Here is a 23194-nt window from a genome sequence, read left to right as displayed (position 1 = left end):
TAACATAAACAATTGTAATGGAAGGTGAAAAGATGACAATAGCAATCAGCACTGCAGTATTTCTTGTCAGAGTTCTTTATCACTTCGAATAGTCACAAATCCCATATTCATTTGACTTTTTGACCTTTAGTTTTTACTTTGGTGGAAGAATTTCTTTTGAGAAGCAATTTCTTGCTGTTTGCTATTATTTCTTTGCAATTAAGACAATTAATAACCATACTTTGATATGATTATTTTAGAGTGGTATAGGGGAGGATAATTATGCAACTATTTATGAATCTATGGGTTCAGTGAAGTTTAAAGACTTGATGTTCGAATCTTATGGAATGTAACCCCCTTTTCCAGAGGGAAATGAACATATTCACGCACTTATGTCATTTAAAATAAGTCAACACAGGTTCGTAGAGGCACCTCCTATTCTAGGCATGGTCGGGTACAGGGAAGAGGAGCAAGAGATATACCCAACGAAGCCTGAATATACTGAGAATTAAGATGAAAGACTAAGGGGCTTCTCTGGTGGCTCAGTGGTAAAGAATCTGCCTGCCAGTGCAGGGGACCTGGGTTAGATTCCTGTCTGGGAAGATCCCACACGCCATGAAGCAACTAAGCCCCTGCGCCACAACTCCTGAGCCTGTGCTCTAGAGACTGGGAACCACAACTACTGAGCCCACACACCACAATGACTGCAGCCCACACACCCTCAAGCTCATGCTCCACAAGGAGAAAAACCACTGCAGCGAGAAGCCCACGCACTGCACACAGAGAGGAAGCTCTGCTTGCCACAACTAAAGGAAGGCTTGCCCAGCAATGAAGATCCAGTACAGCCAAAATGTAAATGCAATTATGAAAATTTAAAAATTAATGGTAACACAATTTTATAAAAAGATGAAAACCTAAGATGGAAGTGAAAATGTCACCTAGAATTAAGGATACACTTAGGCAGAAAGTGAACATACTGAAAACAGATGCAGAAAATGGTAAAGATTTCACAACAAAATCTATTAGAACTAATAAACTTGGCAGTGTGTTGGCAGAATACAAAATCAGCATACACACATTACTTGCACTTTTGTTCACTAACAATTAACAATCTAAAGAAGAAATCAGGAGAACAATTCCATTTATAATAGTAACAAAAAAATAAAATATGAATAAACTTAACTAAAGACATGAAAGACTTGCACACTGAAAACTAAAAAATGTTATTGAAAGAAATTAATGAAGACATAAATGGAACGATATCCCATGTTTATGAACTGGAAGACTTAATATGTTAAAATGTCCATATTACACAAAGCTATCAAGAGTTTATTGCAATACCTATCAAAATCCCCTGTTTTTTCAGAAATAGAAGAAATTAGTCTAAAATGTATATGTAACCAAAAAGAACCCTCAATAACCAAAGCAATCTTGAGAAAGAAAAACAAAGTTGAAGACCTCACTTTTTTTTTTTAATCAAGTTTCCTTGTTATGCTGGGTTAAAAATCTGAAGTCCTTAAATGTCCAGAAAGAATCCTCCCAAATGCATGTTTTAATTCATTCTCAGTGGCCGGGCTTTCAGTGTCTCAGTGGACTGAGGGATCCTTCCATATCTACAGCTTAGACTTCTGTCACTGACATTGCCGTGGTCTCCCAGGATCTTGGCTGTTCTATCAGTTTATCAGGTCTTTCATGAACCATGCTTTTAACGATTTTAAAGAGTTACTAAGATTCAATCTGAGATTACAGCATTATGCCCACAATTTAAAAACTCTCAAAACCAAGCCAGTCCCCACTCCTAGAATAATAAAACTAGGCACATTTTCATTCTCAGAATCCAGTACAGAAATTATCAAAGAACATAGCAGAAACTCAGTGGCATTTGAAAGAAAGATAAAGTCTCTCTGATTTTAGCCTCACTAGGATGTCCATTGGTCTGTGCCATTTATCTGAAAGTCCTGACCTGCAAACTTAGAACCAGGAGGACTTTCCTGGCCTAAGGTTGACTGGTCACTATGAACTTGCCATGTGCAATGCACAGCCCTGAGCACCTATCACACATGGACTCTGGAGTTATCCTTCCTCTTTGATGATCTGTTCACACTGCAGTCCTGACCTGATTGTGGGTTCTATCCAGTAACATTATACCTCCAGTTATAATGTGTAGATTCCATGGTCCTATGGTGCCATAGTCATTTTCACAGCCTCTGGCTATGTTACTGCATAGACCAAAGAAGCCTGCCTTTCAGAGAACAGTTCTTTCTCCAACGTAACTGACAAATTCCATGTCAGCTTGGGTCCACATGTAAGGGGATTAACTTGAGCCTATGGTAACCATATATGTCAATGCTGACAAGTTCTATAAAACATACTTTCCTTACAACTAAGTCTTTGTCTCAGTCAAGCCTGCTAGGGAAAAAACTACCTGAAGAGTAAGCCAAAGTGAGCAGCTGCCTGAGTACTTCCTGCCCTGAAAACTCCTGCCCACCCCAAAGTTGAGAGCCAGGTAAAGTTCTCTTTATACTGAAGACCTTCCAGGTCCCCTATTCATTCTGCTCCAGGTATTCGCTCAGCCACCTGCAATTCCCTAGGGCCCCTTTTCTTTATGCCAGACCTTTACTTAAGTGGCTTGACAGAAACAGCCACTCTCCCATGCAATAAACTGCAGCCAACTGCAGAGTCTTATTGTTGGTGTAGTGGGTTGAAGGATGACCCCCAAAAGGATACATTCATGTTCTAATTCTTAACTGTTACCTCACTTGGAAAAAAGGTCTTTGCAAGTTTCATTAAGGATCTCCAGATGGGATTCCCATCCTGTATTAATCAGATGGGTTCTTAATATGATGACAATTGCCCTTATTAAACAAGAAGGGCAGAGGGCAATTTGGACCAGATGAAGAGAAGATACAGAAACACAAAGGGAGTGAAAACAGAGACTAAGCGATGTGGCCTCAAGCCAAGGAAGCTACTAACCACCGGAAGCTCAGAGAGACAAGGAGTGGACTCTCCCCTAGACCACCTTTAGGGAGTGCAACCCTATGACACCTTGATATCAGACTTCTGACCTCTAGAACTGTGAGACAGTACATTTTTATTATGTTAAGCCAAGTTTATGCTGATTTGTTACAGCAGGTACTGGAAACTAATACAGCATACATTAAACCTTTTCTAGACTTCAGCAGTTACCTGCTTTTAACAGCATAAGCCAAAGTATTTTCAAATAGTCAAAGGTCCCAACATCCCACCACACGTTAAAGACCAAGGCACAAGACTACCTAACATGGAAGCACCGAAACATTTCCATGTGGACATTTTCCTCTCCAAAACGTCTGCTCCTTTCTTTCTATTCAGTGTTTCCAGGTAACACACCAAATGATGCATTTGTGCAAGTACAACAGATACAACACTTAATTACACCTAGGTATAGAGTTAATTAAGAAACAAGATAAAAGAGCGAAGATGGAGGTCAAAATATTCCTGGTACTGACCTAACCCTGGCTTAATTGAATGAAATGATCCCATAACTGAACCCCAGAAATTACTAGTCCATAACTGAACTAGTAATACACAGGATGACAGAAACAGAAGACACCAACTCTCACTCTCAAGGGAGAAAACAGAATTAGTTAAGACAAACATGCCCACTTAATTCTTTTCAAGCTTCCTATATAGGTCACTTGATCACCCTCGTGTGGAGTAAGTAAAGCAGCAGGGCTGAAATTATTTAAGATCTCTCTTGACAGGATTGAAACATCAAGATGGGAAAAGACCATTCCGTCACTCTCCACCACCACCACTCCCAGCATTAAAAAATAATAGCCTACATTTACAATGTAAAACAAATCAGAAACTACTTTAGTTCTGATTCACTCTTAGTATTACTAATAGCTCATCAGGAGCCTTGTGCAAAAACATCTTGATTAGTTGCTAATAAAACTCTTTAGAGGCGGAGCCCTCCATATGCCTCAAAGGGAAGATGTAAACCTCCCATACCTCAGGATTTTCTCACCAAAAAGTCACACAATGTCTTTACTATTCCAGGCAAGTATAGCCTAGCCCTACCCTCATTCCTGCTTTACTTGGATTACCAATAAATATCTAAATGGAAATAAAGAGGAGATATCAGGTAGAAATACATAAAATGGTAGGTAAAACAATGTAAGTGGAGTCAAGTACCACCACCATTCATCACAATAGAAGTGAACATTCAGCACCAACAGTAATGTTTTTTCCTGTAATACCTGGAAAGTGATGATAAGTCATACGTACCTACCTTTTAAAATTTATTCAGATCTCATTTTTATGTTAACTACTGCATACCAAGTAACATGCTAAGGCTGCATCAATGGGTGAAGAAAAGGTAGTCGCTGGCCCCAAGGAATGTTGCCCAGAAGAAGCCCGAGTTACGTAAAACATCCAACTACAATACAGTGTAGCAAGTGCAACAGTCAGGTATGCAAAAGTGTAATGGGAGCAAAAAGGAAAGTGTGACCACAACACTAAACAGAAGACAGCATAACAGAGATAATATGCAAACTGAGTTTTGACAAATGAAGTGGGTTTTCCAGGTGCCCAATAGGGCAGAGGGAATTCTTAGAGGAGGGAAAAGATAGTGAATTGTTCATATAATCCTAAGCAGGGAACAACAGAAGAAATGCTTGGATACAGGCATCACGAATACTTGTATGTTTCATTTTGGCAAAGCCATTCTAATGGAAATTTTGAAGATCAACTATAGATGGGATAAACAGAACTAGTAATTACAGGAGACACTAGAACCAATTTCTACTATAATCTACCAGAAAGAAACAACATTATTTCAATGACAACACGGTATCACAGAAGGGGCTTTTTTTTTTTTTTTTTTTTTTAGTGTATTAGGTGTCACTTAAAATTTTGACTGCACACTGTACTTGCTTTGGGATCTTGGACGACACTCATAACTTCAGCTAGTCTCAGTATAGTGAGTGTATGTGATTACCTACATCTGTACCTGCAACACAATCTTAATGTAAATTCAAGTTCAGGTCGAAGCCTAGGTTCTCTGTGACTGCTCTGGTTAATTCAAAAGCTCTCTCTCTCTTCTTCATCTGGCTTCTCTATGGAAATATCATGTCTATGACTTCTAGGTGTCTTTTGTTGTCAGTTTTTTAAATTGAAGTATAGTTGATTTATAATGCCATGTTAGTTTTAGGTGTACAGTTCAGTGATTAATTTATATATACATGCTTTATCAGGTTCTTTTCCATTAATAAGTTATTACAAAATATTGAGTATAGCTCCCTGTGCTATACAATAGATCCTTACAGGTTGTCTGTTCTATGCCTTCTTTGAATTACTGTAGCGCTTGTTGTCTGTATCGTTTACAGGTTTCAATCACGTTATGATTGAAAACAAAAACTTTATATTTGCCCATGCCCTGGTCTGTACTTAAAAAATGTGTTCCTTGATTTCATATTCATTGGCTACATTTTAGACACCGTGTTAGCTGGTGGTTCCAGATGTTAGTAAAATACAGACGTTCCTGATCAGAAGGTCACAGTCTTTGTGGGAAAACAAACAAAAATAAACAATCTGTGTCTCAAACAGCTGTGTACTTCCCAAAGAGAACACACCTAGTTGGTACAGTAAATACATGTATCACAGATAAGTGTATCAATAGCTATTTGGTGTTAATAACTTCAAATAACTGCTTTTCTATTTTGAAGAAATAATTACTGTATTTCACCAGGAGCTCAAAACCCCTCTGAGACTGAGGGCTTCACTTCCATCCTCACTCACCACATTGGTTTCTTATATGAAAATATACAAGTGTGTACATACTCTCTATTAAAAGGATTATCTGGCATGAATTTCTGACAGCATGAAGAAAAACTCAAGAGGTTCAGAATTCTAGTTCTGAGATGCATCCAAAAGTTCAGATGCCCTAATTCAACTTGGTTGACTGGAAACCAGAGCTGTAAATCTCACAAGAGCAGATGATCCTTTAAGAATTTCAAAACTTCCTGCTACTAATTAGAAATCCTAGAAGAATAGCTGCTTTTAAAATACACTGATAATATGCTTTACCGCTTAATATCCAGCAGCCTATGTTTCAGTTAAGTGAGCTTCAGGAAAGAAGGAAACTTGTGGTTTAGTTGCATTTACTTTGGAGCCTCTGGTCAAAACGTCTACTTCTGTGCTCAGCCATGCTCTCATTTTCAAAATAGAGGCAACGCTAAAAACATAGTTACAGAGATGGTGCACAGCTTCATGTGTCATTGTATTCATGTGTTTCAGAATACCAATAACATCGAAGCTACGACAGCAAAGAGGGGGATGTTATTTGGTGTCATCTACATCAACATTCAGAAAACGAAGATCATGGCATCCAGTCCCATCACTTCATGGGAAATAGATGGGGAAACAGTGGAAACAGTGTCAGACTTTATTTTCTTGGGATCCAAAATCACTGCAGATAGTGACTGCAGCCATGAAATTAAAAGACGCTTACTCCTTGGAAGAAAAATTATGTCCAACCTAGATAGTATATTCAAAAGCAGAGACATTACTTTGCCGACTAAGGTCCGTCTAGTCAAGGCTACGGTTTTTCCTGTGGTCGTGTATGGATGTGAGAGTTGGACTGTGAAGAACGCTGAGCACCAAAGAATTGATGCTTTTGAACTGTGGTGCTGGAGGAGACTCTTGAGAGTCCCTTGGACTGCAAGGAGATCCAACCAGTCCATTCTGAAGAAGATCAGCCCTGGCATTTCTTTGGAAGGAATGATGCTAAAGTTGAGACTCCAGTACTTTGGCCACCTCATGCGAAGAGTTGACTCATTGGACAAGACTCTGATGCTGGGAGGGATTGGGGGTAGGAGGAGAAGGGGACGACAGAGGATGAGATGGCTGGATGGCATCACTGACTCGATGGACGTGAGTCTGAGTGAACTCCGGGAGATGGTGATGGACAGGGAGCCCTGGCGTGCTGCGATTCATGGGGTCGCAAAGAGTCGGACACGACGGAGCAACTGAACTGAACTGAACTGAATGCAACTCTGTTGAAATAAAGAAAAGGAAAGGGGTCTAGAATAGCTATAATTTTCCTGAGAACACAATTATTTTATGGTAAATCTGGGACAAGAATTCTGATCTCATCTCTTTGATTCCATTCCATTCTTCTTTCACTGGGATCTGAACAACCAGAGAAATAAATGTGCTGTGTTCTATGTAACTGGTGCAGGACTTGGCAAGATTGGAATTGTAACACTATGTATGAAGAATTATCTGGAAATTCTTAAAACGAAGTGAGATACATCCCAGGTATATAGAACACTATGTTTTATGAAAATTCTGTGGAATGAACTGAACTGGTAACTGAAGTGTGTGTGCTGTGCTGCAGTTTCAAGTAGGTAGGGTGAATTCAGCACGAAATTCATTCAGCTGAATTTCATTCAGCATGAAAATTAACATCCAAACAAACTCTTCATTGCTGAAAGTGTCCAAAGCGGCTAGCTTCATCTTGTCGCTAAGGCATCTGAAAGAATCATGCTAAAGGACTTCTAACCACCCAAAAGTCTCATATCTGACTCAGTAAGTATCATTATACATTATGGGTATTTTTCTGAGTGACAGAGAACAACATCCTGGCTGAACATCCCTCTGCCATGACACAGAGATGATGGTCTCAAGCTATCTTGAAGATGTTGGAGCCCACTTTATCCATTGCTAATATTAACAGAGGACAAAACTTAACATCCTCTTTGCTCTGTATTTGTTAAATCACTTCTTGCCCTCATTAAAATGGATGGCCCATAATTGAGTCTGTAGTATGTCTATCATTGGAAGCTGAACACATGTTTGTTGGTTTTATTAACGTCACAGGTTTCTGCTGCTGCTACTGCTGCCAAGTTGCTTCAGTCGTGTCCGACTCTGTGCGACCCCATAGACGGCAGCCCACCAGGCTCCCCCGTCCCTGGGATTCTCCAGGCAAGAACACTGGAGTGGGTTTCCATTTCCTTCTCCAATACATGAAAGTGAAGAGTGAAAGTGAAGTCGCTCAGTCATGTCCGACTCTTGGCAACCCCATGGACTGCAGCCTACCAGGCTCCTCCGTCCATGGGATTTTCCAGGCAAGAGTACTGGAGTGGGGTGCCATTGCCTTCTCCGCACAGGTTTCTAGGGAGTGTCTACTCAAAAGCTAGTTTGGTTTCACAGTTGCAAAAAAATTATGATATAATTTTGAACAAATTAAGCTCATTATAAAGGAAAGATACTGATACTTACTATAACCCTGTCCTTGAGAGGCTCTTGTAAAACACTAAATAAAGTAATAGAGTCATGCACACATGCATGGATTTTCAGTGATATCTGTGCACACTTAAAAAGAACTCTACACAATATATTCTAAAAATCTTGATGCTGTGTGTCCCTAGTTCCCAGCTCTCTCATTAAAACTATCTAAATTAACAAGACCTTCTCTATTAGGATAGCTATCAGAGTATTCCAAATTCTACTTCTTGTAGTACCCTGTCCCAATCATTTGTCTTCCTCTTTTCATTAGACCTCATCCAGAAGCCCTGGAGATTTGTTCATTAATTTATGTACATATTTAGTTATGTGGCCAATTTCTTAATCCCTTATCAAATTTCAGGCACCATTCTTCAGAATGTTTTATAGGTTGATGACACAGCAGTAATCAACACAGATGAATATACCCTCTCTTCAATTGAGGAGGCAGACAAAAATATACAAGCAAATATAAAAATATATCAATATGTAAATAAAAATTAAATAGATGCATAGAATAACTAGTATATCAGGTAAGTGCTAGAGAAAAAATGGAAAGCATGGTAGGGAGATGGAGATGGCTGATAGAAGGTACCTGCCACTTGAAATTAAGTAATAAATGAAGGCTTTATGGGGGAGATAAAATTTATCAAGGAATTTAAGGTGGTTGTGGAAGGGAGCAAGGTGCATATCTGGGGAATGAATATTACCAGCAGAGAGAACAGTCAGATGGAAAGAGAAGGAGGCAAGAATGTGCCTAGAGTATTCAAGGAACAGAAAGGATGTCCGTTTGTGGGAAATAGAGTAAGCAAAGTAGAGAGGAGAAGGAACAAGTCAGGGAAGAAACAGAGGCCCAGATTTCTAGGCCTACCTATGGAGGCACTCTGAGGACTTTGCTTTCTGCTTGCAGTAAGCCACTGAAGAGATCTGAGCAATACAATCTGATTTATGTTTTAACAGGATCTCTCTGAATGCCCTGTTGATTAGAAGCAGCAAGAGAGTAAGGACAAGCTCCGGAAGACTAAGAGTTGACTCAAAGACATGATTTACTAAAAAAATGCACCTCTTACTCAGTGACAATGGAGAGCAGGGACTGGCAGGTAATTGCTCACAAATCATTGTGAGCTCAGCCCGTCTTTTTATGACGGGTGAGGTAATACTGAGCCTTACATTTTGAAAGGCTGCTGAAGAAAGAGGAGGAGAAGAAGCTACAGAAACTGTATACAGCCCAACAAGTCTAAGATATATACTTAAAAATCTGGAAAATGTTTTCCAACACCTGATGTAAGGTATCTGGCTGGTAGTAGGTCCACAACAAAATAGGGAGGAGAAGTACATGAGTGAATGAGCTGCTGAAAATATCGTAAAGTGACAGGTATCAAGAAACCTTTACGGCTTCACCCTTAACCTTCAGAAATGATGTTATTTTCATTGAGCTGTTGAAAAATATAATCTAACTTTCAAAACAACAAATCAGAAAGCATCGTCTCACACAAGCAAGGTCATAAATCACTGTCAAGGAAAACTGAAGTAGCAACAAATCAATTGCAAAATCATTTTTATGGAGTTTTAAACTTTAGAGAGCATTTGTGTGTTCATTATCTAATGTAATCCTCAAATAAATTCCATGAAATAGTTATTATTTTCCCATTAGAAATTAGAAGAAGGCAATGGCAACCTGCTCCTGTACTCTTGTCTGGGAAATCCCATGGACAGAGAAGTTTGGTGGGCTACAGTCCGTGGGGTTGCAAGGAGTCAGACACGACTGAGCGACTTCACTTTCACTTTTCACTTTCGTGCACTGAAGAAGGAAATGGCAACCCACTCCAGTATTCTTGCCTGGAGAATCCCAGGGACGGAGGAACCTGGTGGGCTGCCGGCTATGGGGTTGCACAGAGTTGGTACACAACTGACGCAACTCAGCAGCAGCAGCAGCATTAGAAATTACCACATACTAAGTCCTTAGTGATTACCCCAGAAAAGCTGAAATCTTGAGTTGTTACACCTATTAATGCCAAGGGCTTTTTTTTTTTTTTTTTTCCTATGGGAAGGTTGGATGCTAAAACTGACCAGGATTTTCAGCTCAAGATGGCAGACTAGGAAACATATTTACTTTCTATTCCTTCTCAAACCATTTTTAAATAAAAGTGTAGAAATATCCAAGTTAATAAGCCAATAAAAGCCAAGATGTTGTGGAAGTCATCAACTACAGAAAGATTTCAACATATTTCTAGAAGGCAAAAAATGAAACAGAGTGATGAATAAAATAATTAAGGAAAGAGTGTCCTAAGAAGGGTCTGCACAAAGCCAGTCAGCTTTTGGTGAGTTCTGGTTTTAGTAAAGGGCAAGGAAAGACGAGGAGCTGAAAAACAAGGAACTTAGAGTTATTTTAGGGAAAAAAGTTACTTGAATGAGCTCCAGAGAACGTTCAGCCTGATGCCATATTAATTCATGGATTACAATGGATTGTTGGTAAGCAAGACAAGAAAGCAAGGAAGAAACAAAAATCAAGAGATTGTTCCTTACTGAACTTCTCAAACGAGATCAAGGAATTATGGTTAAATGCCACGGCTGTAAATCATTTCTGCTCCTAGAGAGGTCAGGTAGAGCTTATGATATTTCTCGCTTTTTTCAGACATAATTTAGGTCTGAGAAAAAGCTTTTGTGTCCTCCAATCTCAAATCTTATTGGGGATGGAAGTCCAAATTTGCTCTGACATACTATAAAAAGAATCTGAAGAGCAGAGGGCAAAACTAATGTATAATATATGAATTATGTCCAGTGTTATTTTAAATAGACTTTAAACTAAAATATATAAATAAAGTTTCACTGATCAATACAATTCTGGGTTCTGAAACCTCTACATGTCACATGCCTGATGTGTAACACACAATGTCAGCCAAGGAGAAAGAAAACACTCCAATGAAGTAAGCCAAAGAAACAAGATTCAAACTCAATCAAGCCATGTTAGACTAGGGTTTTGAAGTTCTTTCCTATTATTTTGAAGCTTCTACCTTGTGAATAATAACATCTTTCCCTTGTCCTAGACACCCAAGAGTGTGTCTTCTCTCCTGGGCATAAGAATCTCTAGAATTATACACAGTAGTAAAGATTGGCCCAAGCTGACATGCTCACAGTGACCAAATTGTGCTGACTATTTTAATCTGACACAGGGCTCCACTATGAAGCTGCAATAAATGATGTATTTGCTTTCTAGACATGAATGAGTTGCCTTACTGAACATACTCCAGGAAGGCCATCCATAGAAACTGGCTCCTAATCCATACAGAATAATTCACTGGTAAATTTCTTTCAGGAAAGCCCACGATTTATCTAGACTACGATCTTTACATATCTGGATCCTTCAAACTAGACTAAAGGGAACACTTCCGCTGGTGCTATGCTGACAACTGGTGGTCCCTAACCTGCATCTTCTGAGATCAGAACCCAGTGCAGTAGGCAATCAGTTCACGAACTGAGCAAAAGAAAACCTTCTACAGGGTAGGATATAGGCTCATTATAGGTATGACACTTAGGGCTAAGTGCCACAAGGAGTACAAAAAAAGAACAACAACACATGAAGCATGTATGACAAGGAGGCACCACAGCCCAGAGCAGGCTTGGTTCAAATCCTGGCTAAGCCATTACCATCTGCACACCCTGAAGAACAGTCGAAAGTTTAACTGCTGTACCAAATTTCTAAAAGAAGTGAAAAGAGCCTTACCTGCCAGGAAGGGTTCCCTGCCGGCTGGAGATGGTGGCAGAGCAGCAGCAGTGGAGAAGGTGCTCCTGGCTCCAGGCTTCACAGTGAAGCTGGGAAGGTCCCCATAGGTGCCAGAACGCCCTCCGACGGCGTTGGCGGCTCCTGCACTCAGCTTTGCACAGGCCTCTGAGACCCAGGCAGGGAAGGGCTGGCCGACACAAATGCAGGCACCAGGGTGGCTGCACGATGAGGTGCTAGACAGGATGACCTCTGGAGGAGAAGGCCGCCACAGTCCTGAGCAGTCTCTGAATGGTGGCCCATCTGGTGCCAAACACCTGCCACCCCCAGTGGGAAGTCTAGGCTGCTAGAGAGCTCAGGAGAGGTCATGAGCTGGGGCCCCGGCCTGTGCCCCGCCCTGTGCCCCGCCCTGTGCCCCGCCCTTTGCCACCTGCAGGCGCGCAGCACAGTTTCTCTGTGATGCCTATACCATGGACGCATCACAAGTGCCAGGCTGAGGAGTCCTCCCTCCAGTGCGTGTTTGACCACGAGAGGAGTCAGAAGCTAGGGAGACGCTCTCCCAGTTTCACACTCTATTCTCAGGGCGTTTGGCGCACAATCTGTCCTATATGGGCAATTTACTTTGTAAAGTTGTTTCCAGGCTCTGCCGCCGGCACCCGCCGGGCCGTCGCTCGCTGGTTTTGCCCTCTCGGGATGCCATCACATCCGGCCGGGGCCACCCCGCTGCTCCAGCTTCTGCTTTCCACCCTGTTCACAGGCTGCACCAGCATCAACTGCCTTTATCATCCAGCTTTGACATCGCGCCAAGAAGGCGGTACCCCATCCAGCAGGCTGGGTACTCCCCTGTGGGCATCGTACCCCTGGTGAACTTGAGGAACTCACGGAAGAAGAAGCCCGTCTTGTCCACTCGTAATTCCGTGATGTTCGGACCTTCGAGAACCATCAGAATTCCTCCACCTGGGCGCAAAATTACTCTCCTGCGTTCACTACCTGAGCTACCTGCCCAGGTAGTTGAGGTTGAGAAGCCGGTACCAACCAGTCACCTCCCACTTCCTTGCGCAAAGGAGAGTGAGGCGATGGTCCAAGAAGAGCCCAGGGAAGGCATGACAGAGGAGGAAGGTCACACAGAGGCTGAAGGAGAGGACAATGGGAAGATAAGTCCGTACTGCAACAGGGATATGACAATGACGCCCAGGCCCCAGGAGACCAGCGGGGTCCTCACGTCCCTCCAGTGCAGTCCTGAGCCTGCAAACTGCCTTCCGGTGCACCCAGAAAGCAACTTCAATGAGGAAGCCCAGGTGCCTCGGATGAACTCTTCCTCCGAAAGCCCCGCCATCTGCTTAGACGGCACTGCTGGAGACCGCCAGCCTCCCTCGCAGCCTGGCCCCCTGGCCACGGTGCTCTCTGCCCCAAGTCCGTGCTGCAACCTGCTGCCCGACAGGCCAATAGAAGTGCGGGGTGAAGACCTCACCCCCAGCTCCCCAGAGTCGCTGATGGCTGGGAAGGCGCTGCGGCGTGAACAACCTTCAGACACCCCACGGAGCAGCTCTTCTCCCCTGGGATCTGCCCGCAGTAGGCACCCCCTCAAGCGGAAGACACCCATGCCGCAGTTTCTGCCCCTGCCGCCACTGCTGCCGCCACTGCCACCACCGCTGCCTCTGCCGTGGGGTCGCAGTGACCTTCCTCCGCCTCGGAAGCTTCCAGGCATGACTCTCGCCAAAGCCTCGGGCACCCTGAAACAAAACATGCAGCGTCAGCGGAACAAAATCCTGAAGGACGCAAGGAAGGCCATGCGACGCCGCAGTGCCCCTCCGCCTGCCCCAGGGACCACAGGCTCCCCGGTCAGTCACATTTTGCAGGTCCCTCCTACCACCACCCACTTGGCCGACCTGTCCTCCAGATTCCCCAATCCGGCTGGCCTTCCACCTTGCCCGACACCTTATATGGGTCAGGAGGCAAGAAACACAGCCCCCGTGATCTCTCATTCTGTTGCTGCAGGTTCTCTTCTTCCTCCAGTTTCCAATCTCACTGTGGGAATTACCCGTACGGAGGATAAAGGCATTCAGTGTTCACTCGAAGCAACACCACCTTCTATTTCTGACCTCTCCATACCTCTGAGCGCCCTAACCCTCTCCTCCCAGCCACCCTCCAACCAAAATTGATCCCCAACACCCATGTGTGTAGATTCTCCCCCTCCCACCACTCCCCATTCTAACTGAGCAGCCCCTCACTTCTGCTGCAGCCTCTCTTGCCACCCCAGTCATGCCATCTGCAAGTGTGCCCTCCTTCAGATTCGGGCATCACTGACACAGACACTACTCCCCCTTCCCCAGCCCCACTATCAAGGACTCCTGCCGGTGTCTTCCCCATCCCTCCATCTAGGGTTCTGGCTGCTTCTCCCCTGGGCCCCCATCTACGGCTTTGGGCCCTGTCTTCCCACCCCCCACCCCCCCGCCCAGGGCTTTGGCTGTTTCCCTCAATCCCCAAATCCTGCCTCAACCAGCCCCCCAACTATGGCTTCAGCTCCTGTTTCCCCCAACCTCTCATCTATGGCTTCAGCTCCTGTTTCCCCCAGCCCCCCACCTATGACTTCAGTTCCTGGTTTTCCCAGCCCCCCACCTATGGCTTCAGCAGTTATCTATGCTCCAGCAGATAGCATCTCTACAGATGTCAAACCAGTCTTTGACACTGATGCTATGCACACAACACCTCCTCCTCAGACTGTTATTGTTCAGTCTACCTCTGACTCCAAGAAGAACCATTACCCATATCACATGGCTGTTCTTGGTTCTGAGAACACAGCACCCAGTGGTGGCAATGCCTGGACCCAAGCCTCAACTTATTTACCTGTGGATTTGGTCAACAGAGGCACCCATGTTTCAAGTGAAGCCTGAAACCCAGAAGCTTGGACCCAGAACTCACCATTCAGCCCACATCTGGGGCCAACAGTAGGAAGAAGCCTACCAAGTCTATTCCACTGGGAAACCCATTAGCCCTAGAACAAGATAGAAAGCTAACTTCTTCAGCAGTCCAGACACCCAGAGGAAGCATAGTGGATTCAGGCTTGCCAGACCCCCTGTCTGCCACCAGCACCATCAGCATGCAGCCGGCCTTTGTCTACAACTCAGGTGTTTCCCCAGGGATGTATCTGCTACTGCTGGTTTTGGAGCGGATACCACAGTGCCTGGTCCTGGTGCCCAGTACTGGAGACAGTAGCTTGCTGTCTGGTAGTACCGTATCAGGCCCACTGTTGATGGGACCTGCAGCCTCTATGGGAGGCTTGTGGGAGTTTTGAGGCTGGTGTGAATGCCCTAGGCCTCAATTATTCAGAAGCATCTGGCCCACCTAACTTTTGGACAGAACTGTGTGGGGCACCCAGCACCACGTGTGTTCCTACTGTGGGCCAGGCCACCTGGGAGTCATCTCACTGCAGCACGGCTGCTGCAGTAGGAAGGGCAGGCCACCATCCCAGCATCCGGGCACATATCTGCTTTCAACTTGAAGCCAAATGCCTGGGTTCTACCTGAGCTGAATCCAGGTGGTAGAGTGATGGCAGGGGACACCACCATCCTTAGGGTTAGAGGTCGGGGTGTGACCACTTCCCATCGCTGCACCCAGGACCCACACGAGTGGAGAAAATCTACAGTTACAAATCCCATCACCATGGAGAAGAAATTTGTGTTAAGGGACAAGTCAATTTCCACTTTCCACCAGAGCAACAATGCATCCATTGGATTTGCAAGTGTGAGACCCACCCCTGGCTTGGAACCCACCTGTCCAAGATGCAAGTGGTGGTGGTATAGGAGGGAACAACATCATTCCCAGGACTGGAGGACCTGGTATCCACACTTCCCATCAGTACAACTGGGGCCCACCTGGCCAATACACCATGGGTGGAATACATGGGAGGCGCAACATTTCATCTAGGATGGGAGGCCCCAGTGTCAACACCTGCCATTGGACTTGGAACTCATATATGCAAAGCACAGAGGGGGTGTTGGCGGACAGCACCACACCTGCTATGACTGGGTACACTTCTGGTGTTCCACTCACACAAAGCACCCAGGCCCCCCCAGCCCAAACCCACACAGCACGACGGGGGATAGCACCATATATATTTAGAGAGGAACTTCTATGCTCAGAACACCTGGGACCCCAACTCAGGGCACCCCTCTGACTTTGGAGGAGCACAGTGTTGTGTTTAGTGGCTCCTGGTCAGGGAAGCTGCGTCTGTGCTCTGGGTCTGGTACTTTCATCACCTGCCTGGGATTTCACTGGAGCATTAGCGAACTTCTTTCTTCTCTGAAGTAACTCAACAAATAAAGAGCATATCTTGTTCTGCAGATCCTGTGCAATGATGAACGGGCTTTGCTGGAAAACGACTCTACCCACTTAAGTGAAACTGTTAACCTGTTTCCTTCCTACCACGAGCCAAAGGACCACACTCTCAGCGGTGTGCAGGAGTACGTGTGTGGTGTATGTGCATGGGTGAGGAATGTCGGTGTAAGTGTGCTGCAAGGTGAGAAACACATGAGCCCAGTGCAAAAGTACATACCAGACTTGAGAAGTTGCATTTGGAGGATGGAAAATAACCTGCATGTATCATCCACTGTGACATCCCTGGTTTGACTGTAAACTTGGCCAACCCAAACTTCTGGCTATTTTCCCTACACTTGGAACTGGCAGAGTGCCCACTGCTATCTTTAGCTGCTTCCTCTCCCCCTAGCCATTTGCCTCAATGGGCTCTCATCTTTCCCAGATTCATGTACAAATATGTATATATGTAATTTATATATATATATATAAACTTATTCTTATTAATCTACTACAGTTTATGTGTCTTTACTCATTGATATATATGAGTCATGATGTGTTGAGGGAGACTTGAGGTTGCAAAATTTTCTGGGTCCCAGTGACTGGGTTGTGGAGTGAGGCACACATCATGACCATGTGTGCTGACTCCTGAAATCTGCTTTGAGTGTAAGGAGTGACAGTCCAGGAAGAACTAAGGTCCAGAGGAGGCAGAGACAGGGCAACTCATCCTTACTTCTCTCTACATCTCTCTCTCCCCAACCCCTACCACCCCACACTACTCTAACCACACTAAAGGCTAGATAATCCCTGATGTGTGAAGAGGAAACACACTTTATGGTTTTAGTTTTTGAAAATGTTTAAATGTCTCTTTTGTGCATCTTTTTTATCCAGCTGAGACTTAGGCCAGTCATCTTTGTGCATTCCCACTTCACCCGGAGAGGATGGATTTTGGATCCAGGTTCATGTGTCTGGCGAAACAAAGGAAGAATCCATGCCTGCTCTGTAATTGTGGAAAGTTTAAGTTTATTTCAAGTTTATCATACTGCTTAAAGTATCAGAAAAGATTCTCTTCAATAACTGGCTTGGCTCTGAGATAGGCTGCTAAAATACCAAACAGAAGAGTTACAACTGTGTCCAGTTCTTGCAGACCCTAGAGTTCTGCTGGGCCTCTATTAGGTTCAATGAAAGCAAAATTCCTGACTCTGTGTAGCCTATCTTTTAGTCAGAGGGGAGAACAGAAATCAATGTAAATTATCTGACAAGTTGTTGTTGTGGTTTAGGCACTAAGTTTTGTCAGATTCTTTGCAACCCCAGGGACTGTAGCCCACCTGTAGGCTCCTCTGTCCACAGGATTTCCCAGGCAAGAATACTGGAATGGGTTGCCATTTCCTTCTCCAGGGGCTCTTCCTGACCCAGATATCGGACTAGGTCTCCTGCATTACAGGTGGATTCTTTACTGACTGACTCACCAGGGAAGCCTAGTAACAAACGCAATAGAGATTAAGCAGTATATGGGAAATTGACCTTGTGGGCAGAGAAACAAGGTTTTCAAGTTAAACAGTAGACAGGAGAAGTCTTACTGGGAAGGCTCAATGTGAACAGTGTAGAGGGAGGCACCTGAATCAGATATACGAGGAAGAAGACTTCCAGATAATGGGAATAACCTCTCCAAGGCCCAGAAGGATACCAGTGTCCTCAGGGAAAAGCTAGTAAATAATGTGGCTGGAATAGAGTCAGAAAGTGAAGGGAGAAGGAAAGGAGGATGGAGAAGAAGTGGACTGAACTGTGGCATCATCATTTACTGATTGTGTGATCCCAAAGTTCATTCAACCTTCAAGTGTTTCAGTGAAATCAGTGATTTTCCTATGGCCAATTTACCTCACACGAGTTTGAGAAGGATACAATAACACAGGGAAATGAACTATAAGCCACTATTATTATTCTACACAGAAAGACAGATAGAAACAGATATAGAGAGTTAAGACTGAATTCTTTTGTCCCCCTCCACAGATTCATATACTGAAGCTCTATCCCCTTATGTGTGATGCAATTAGGAAACGGAGTTTTTAGGAGGTAACTAGGTTTAGCAGAGGCCATGAAGGTAGAGCTGGGATTAGCTCTTATAAGAAACAGAAAAAAACACTAGAGCTTTCTCTCTCCACCATGTGAGGAGGACACAGCAGAAGATGGCCATCTACAAGCCAAAAATGAAGGACTCACCTGGAAGCAGATCTGCCTTGATCTTAGACTTCCCAGGAGTGTGAAACGTCTGTTGTTTAAGCCCCCTAGTCTATGCTATATTGTTATAGCAGCCTGAGCAGACTAATACAGGTAGGTGAGTAGGGAAAGGATGATTGACAGATACATAGATGGAGATAGAGCACGCATATGTATACTTAATGAATCACTTCAAAGGTCTTCACCAGGCAATTCAAATAGGAGATTCCCATTTTAAAGGAAGCAAAAAAGTGCTTGCGTTCATGAAGTATACAGATGGAAACATATGGTAACTCCAGCCTAAAAATGCACAGCACTGAGCCTAATGCAATATTTCTGAGATTAGTCCCACAAAAACAAAGAACACCATCACAGAGAGCCCGACAGCCTCCTCCCGGCACCCTGCCGCCTGATTCATTTACTCTAACTTGTTTGTTACAACTCCAGAGGATCAAAGCTTCTGCTCCCTGACTTTAGAGACTCTCCTTCCCTTTGTTGTCAGGACGGCCTCCCAGAAGCAGGGCTGAAATCCAGTTTGCTTGTAATAGTTCCACACCTTCTCTCGGCCTTGCTGGCAATATTACCAGGAACAATTTTTAAATTTTAAAATTTATACTGCTTTTCATTAAAAAAAAAGAACCTTCAAAGCTGAAAAGAACAATTCTAATAAGCCAAGCACTTAACAAATGTATGAGATGTAAAGATGACTTTGAATTTCACGTTTTAATGCATTTACACCGTTGAAGCTATTTCTAAACAAATAGAAATATTTTTTATGAAAATGATATGTGGACATGATAGCATTTCAAATACAGAAATTCAACTTTTCTAACCCCAATTCCCCTCTCCAGAGACAGTTTTTGGCCACATGAATGTTACCCCCATAATTCTAAACGTTGTGTTCATCTGCTGTATCCATTGTAGATCGATTTTAGCACCCTAACATGAGGCAGGAAGATAAACCCCTACCCTCACTACTTCTCATCCCTCTTCCTTTCAATACATCGTATTCATTTCATTATTTACGCCGCTTCTCTTCCGTAATGCCATGCGATTTTTGCTAGCTTTTACCGAAGGGAGAAGTGGTAGCACAGTGGCTAAAAGCCTTGGTTCTGGAGATGGACCACTTGGCTTGGAAGCTTTGTTCTTCAGGTTGTTAGCTCTGCAATCCTGAGCAATTTACTCAACCTTCCTGGGCCTCTGTTTCCTCACCTGTACAATGAGGAAATGGATGATCACCACCACTGCATGGAGTTGCCCGTGAGGATGCAAATAATAACACATTTGCAGCCTTCAATGTCCAACACACGGAAGCTCTCAGGAAATATTAGCTATAGTACATAGCTACAGGATTCCCTTTCACTCTAATCCCGTCCTTTTCTTTATGCCTGTGACTGCTTGTGCCCCCAGTTCTGTCTTTCCCCTTGTACAACTCACCTTTTGTCAATAGCATGTTTGCTTTTTGGACCTGTGATGATTAATATTTACAATTTGTTATGCAATCACAACACAGTGTCCTGTGTTTTATTTACAGGTGGATGCTATGGGTTGAAAACCAGTAAGTTAAATGAACCAAGTTCTGCTCAGTCCTGGGGACAACAGTATGGGAGAACTGTATTTTCCTCTCCGTAGGCATGATGCTCCTACTTCTGTCTCTAACATCAACTGTTTAAACTGATGCTGTATTTCAGTTTGCTTTTCCCTTCAACTGCTATTTGCTCACTAAATTTCATTACTTTTCCTAAAATTTGACCCACCTTCTTTTGTTCTCCTTGCACCATTTTCCCAGAATAAACTATTTTTTAAATGTTCAAACTGAACACTGTTTCCTTGCCTGGATCCCCTCCTTTTTCAGAACACTTGTCCCTCCTCCTCCTCAGTTTGGAAGCTGTAAGACCAAAGTAAGGATAAGATCCTGAAAGAAAAGAGACCAAATTGCTTTCAGGTTAGACTGGAAATAATGACTAGTTACTAATCATGAAAACTGCATAATTCTGGCCCCACCACTCTTAATTTCCTTGCTTTGTGGAAGAGTTAACAGTCTGGATTTCAACAGTACTTCAGGTAATTATGAGCCAGGTAGTCCTTATTCTATATTGTGCCCAATACTGGTCTAGGCCACAAGTGAGATCTCACCTAGGGCCTCTTCTGTTTCTTAAGATTAGACATTTTGCATGGGACTTCAGGCTAAAACTCTAGTTATTATTAAGCAGGGCATTTCCCCTGCATATATCTCTTAAGAATTAGAAGGTGGCTTGTGGAAGATTTGAGAATTTCAGACTCAAGGATGCATGTCTTCCTTGCGCTAAATATTTTCTTCTTAGAGATCCAGAAACAGCCCTTGACTGTGAGGAGCCCACCCAGGCCCTCCCTGAACCAGTCACTGCCGTGTACCCAGGGTGATGGGATGCAATGGGCTGCCTGAGCAGCAGTTCATCCTTTGCCTGAGACAGAGCTAGGCGTGGTCCTCTCAGCAGTCCCAGGAAAGGAGTGTTGCCCAGATGCCCGTTTCAGGCTCAGAGAATGGCACAGGTGCTAAGTGTTGAGCCATAATATGGATCTCCTGTATTTGTCCATGGTTGGAAGGCTGGGAGAGACAGGAAAACAAAACAAACTTGAAAAACAAAGCCAGTCTTGAAAAGCTGTCTCTCTGATGTAAATGGTACCTTTGTCTTAAATTCACACTAAGCTGGAGATCATACACCTTTGTTTTTCAAATTGGCAGATAATTGTTTTACAATGTTGTGTTGGTTTATGCCATACAACAAAGCAAATCAGTCATAATTTTATATATATATATATATATATATATATATATATATAAATTGAGCCTACCTCGGCCCTCCCGTCACACCCCTCTAGGTCATCGGACAGCACCAGGTTGGGCTCTCCGTGTTATACAGCAGCTTCCCACTAGCTTGCTATTTTACACATGATAGTGTTTATATGTCAGTGCTACTTTGTAATGACATGGATGGACCCAGACACTTTCTTAGAAGTAGGTGTACAGGAGATGGAGGACAAATGGAAGTTTATGTCCAAAGAGATGGGGATTTGTGTGTGGGGGGGGCGGTGGGGGACAGTGAGGTAAAAGGTGCAGAACATAAGCTCTATTTCTAATTTGCTACTGGACTAGCCCAGGCTGTTGTACAGAAATTTGGAAACACTAAACGTGGTGAAATAGCCACATGGACAATTGTTCAAAAATATTTTTCTGTTCCCCTTGAAACAGAATGATTTTATTGATTTCATCAAATACATACCTCAAAGTTATGACAGAAAGTTGAGTAAGTTATGTGCTTGGAATTGCATTTATTATTATTACCAAGCACAATTACAGTGCTTACACTGTAACAAGTACTATTTTAAGTGCTTAGCAAATATTAAACTAATTTAATCCTCACAATTGCAATCTTGGGTACATATTATTTATAATACTTTTTTTTTGTATTTTAGTATTATTATACTATTTTATTATTTTACTATCTTTAGTATTATTATAATATTATTTATTGTTTTGAAACTGAGGCTCAGAGAGGTTAAAGAGCCTGTCCAATGTCATATAGTAAGTAGATGGCAAAAAACCCAGGATTAAAACCAAACCATCTATACATTCATCACTTGGCCATGTCACCTGATTATGAGTTGTGTTTAAAGAAGGGACTAAAATGACAAGGCTCAACTGAAAGGAAAAGGTAGAAATGAGAAAAATGAGTGATCCCAGAAGCTAGGGGGGATTTAGGCTCAGGAATTTCTGGTGATGAGGTTCTGGAACTAAAAACAAGAACTTACTGGGAATATTAATTTGGGGTAGTATCTGAATCCATTGAGAAATGACTTTGTTTTCTTTAAAATTTATAAAGACCAGTTGGATGAAGAGTCATGAAGGAAAGGAAAAGAATAAGGTGACTTAAGTAACATCTTAAGTGACCTCTTCCCTCTAATTAGGGCTTCCTGGGTAGCTCAGTTGGTAAACAAACTGACTGCAATGCAGGAGACCCCAGTTCGATTCCTGGGTTAGAAAGATCCCCTGAAGAAAGGAGCCAGACTACCCACCCCAGTACTCATGGGCTTCCCTGGTGGCTTAGTTGGTAAATAATCCATCTGCAATGTAGGATACCTGGGTTCGATCCCTTGGTTGGGAAGATGCCCCTGGAGCAAGGCATGGCAACCCACTTCAGTATTCTTGCCTGGAGGATCCCCATGGACAGAGGTGCCTCGGGGGGTACAGTCCATGGGATCACAAAGAGTTGGACATGGCCGAGCAACTCTGACTTTCTTTCTAATTAATAGAGGTGAGAGGACCTGTGGAGAAGGACCCAGCTCTCTCTACTAGCTGTCTAGACATGTTACCAGGATGAACAAGGAGATAAATGGCAACCACACTACTGGATTTGATGATCCTGCAAATCCAAGGATTCAGGTTGTTAAGAATGGCTTATGATGGCATACCTGCTGCACGCACATATGCCACTAAGTGTGCCTCCAGTCACACATTTTAACTGGGGTAATAGTTCTTAAGAGGCACACATTTGTTTGCTATGGCTGCCGTAATATTACTACAAACTTGGTGGCTTAAAACAAAACACATTTTCTCATGGTTCTGGAAGACAGCAGTCCAAAACCAGTTTCACTGAACTGAAATCAGGAGTTGGTAGGATCATTCATGTCCCCTCCAGAGGCTCTAAGATAGAA

This window comes from Capricornis sumatraensis, unplaced genomic scaffold, assembly GCF_032405125.1.
Source record: "Capricornis sumatraensis isolate serow.1 unplaced genomic scaffold, serow.2 scaffold15, whole genome shotgun sequence".
Classification (NCBI taxonomy): Eukaryota; Metazoa; Chordata; class Mammalia; order Artiodactyla; family Bovidae; genus Capricornis; species Capricornis sumatraensis.
The sequence above is the reverse complement of the archived record's forward strand: the minus strand, read 5'-3'. Positions refer to the sequence as shown.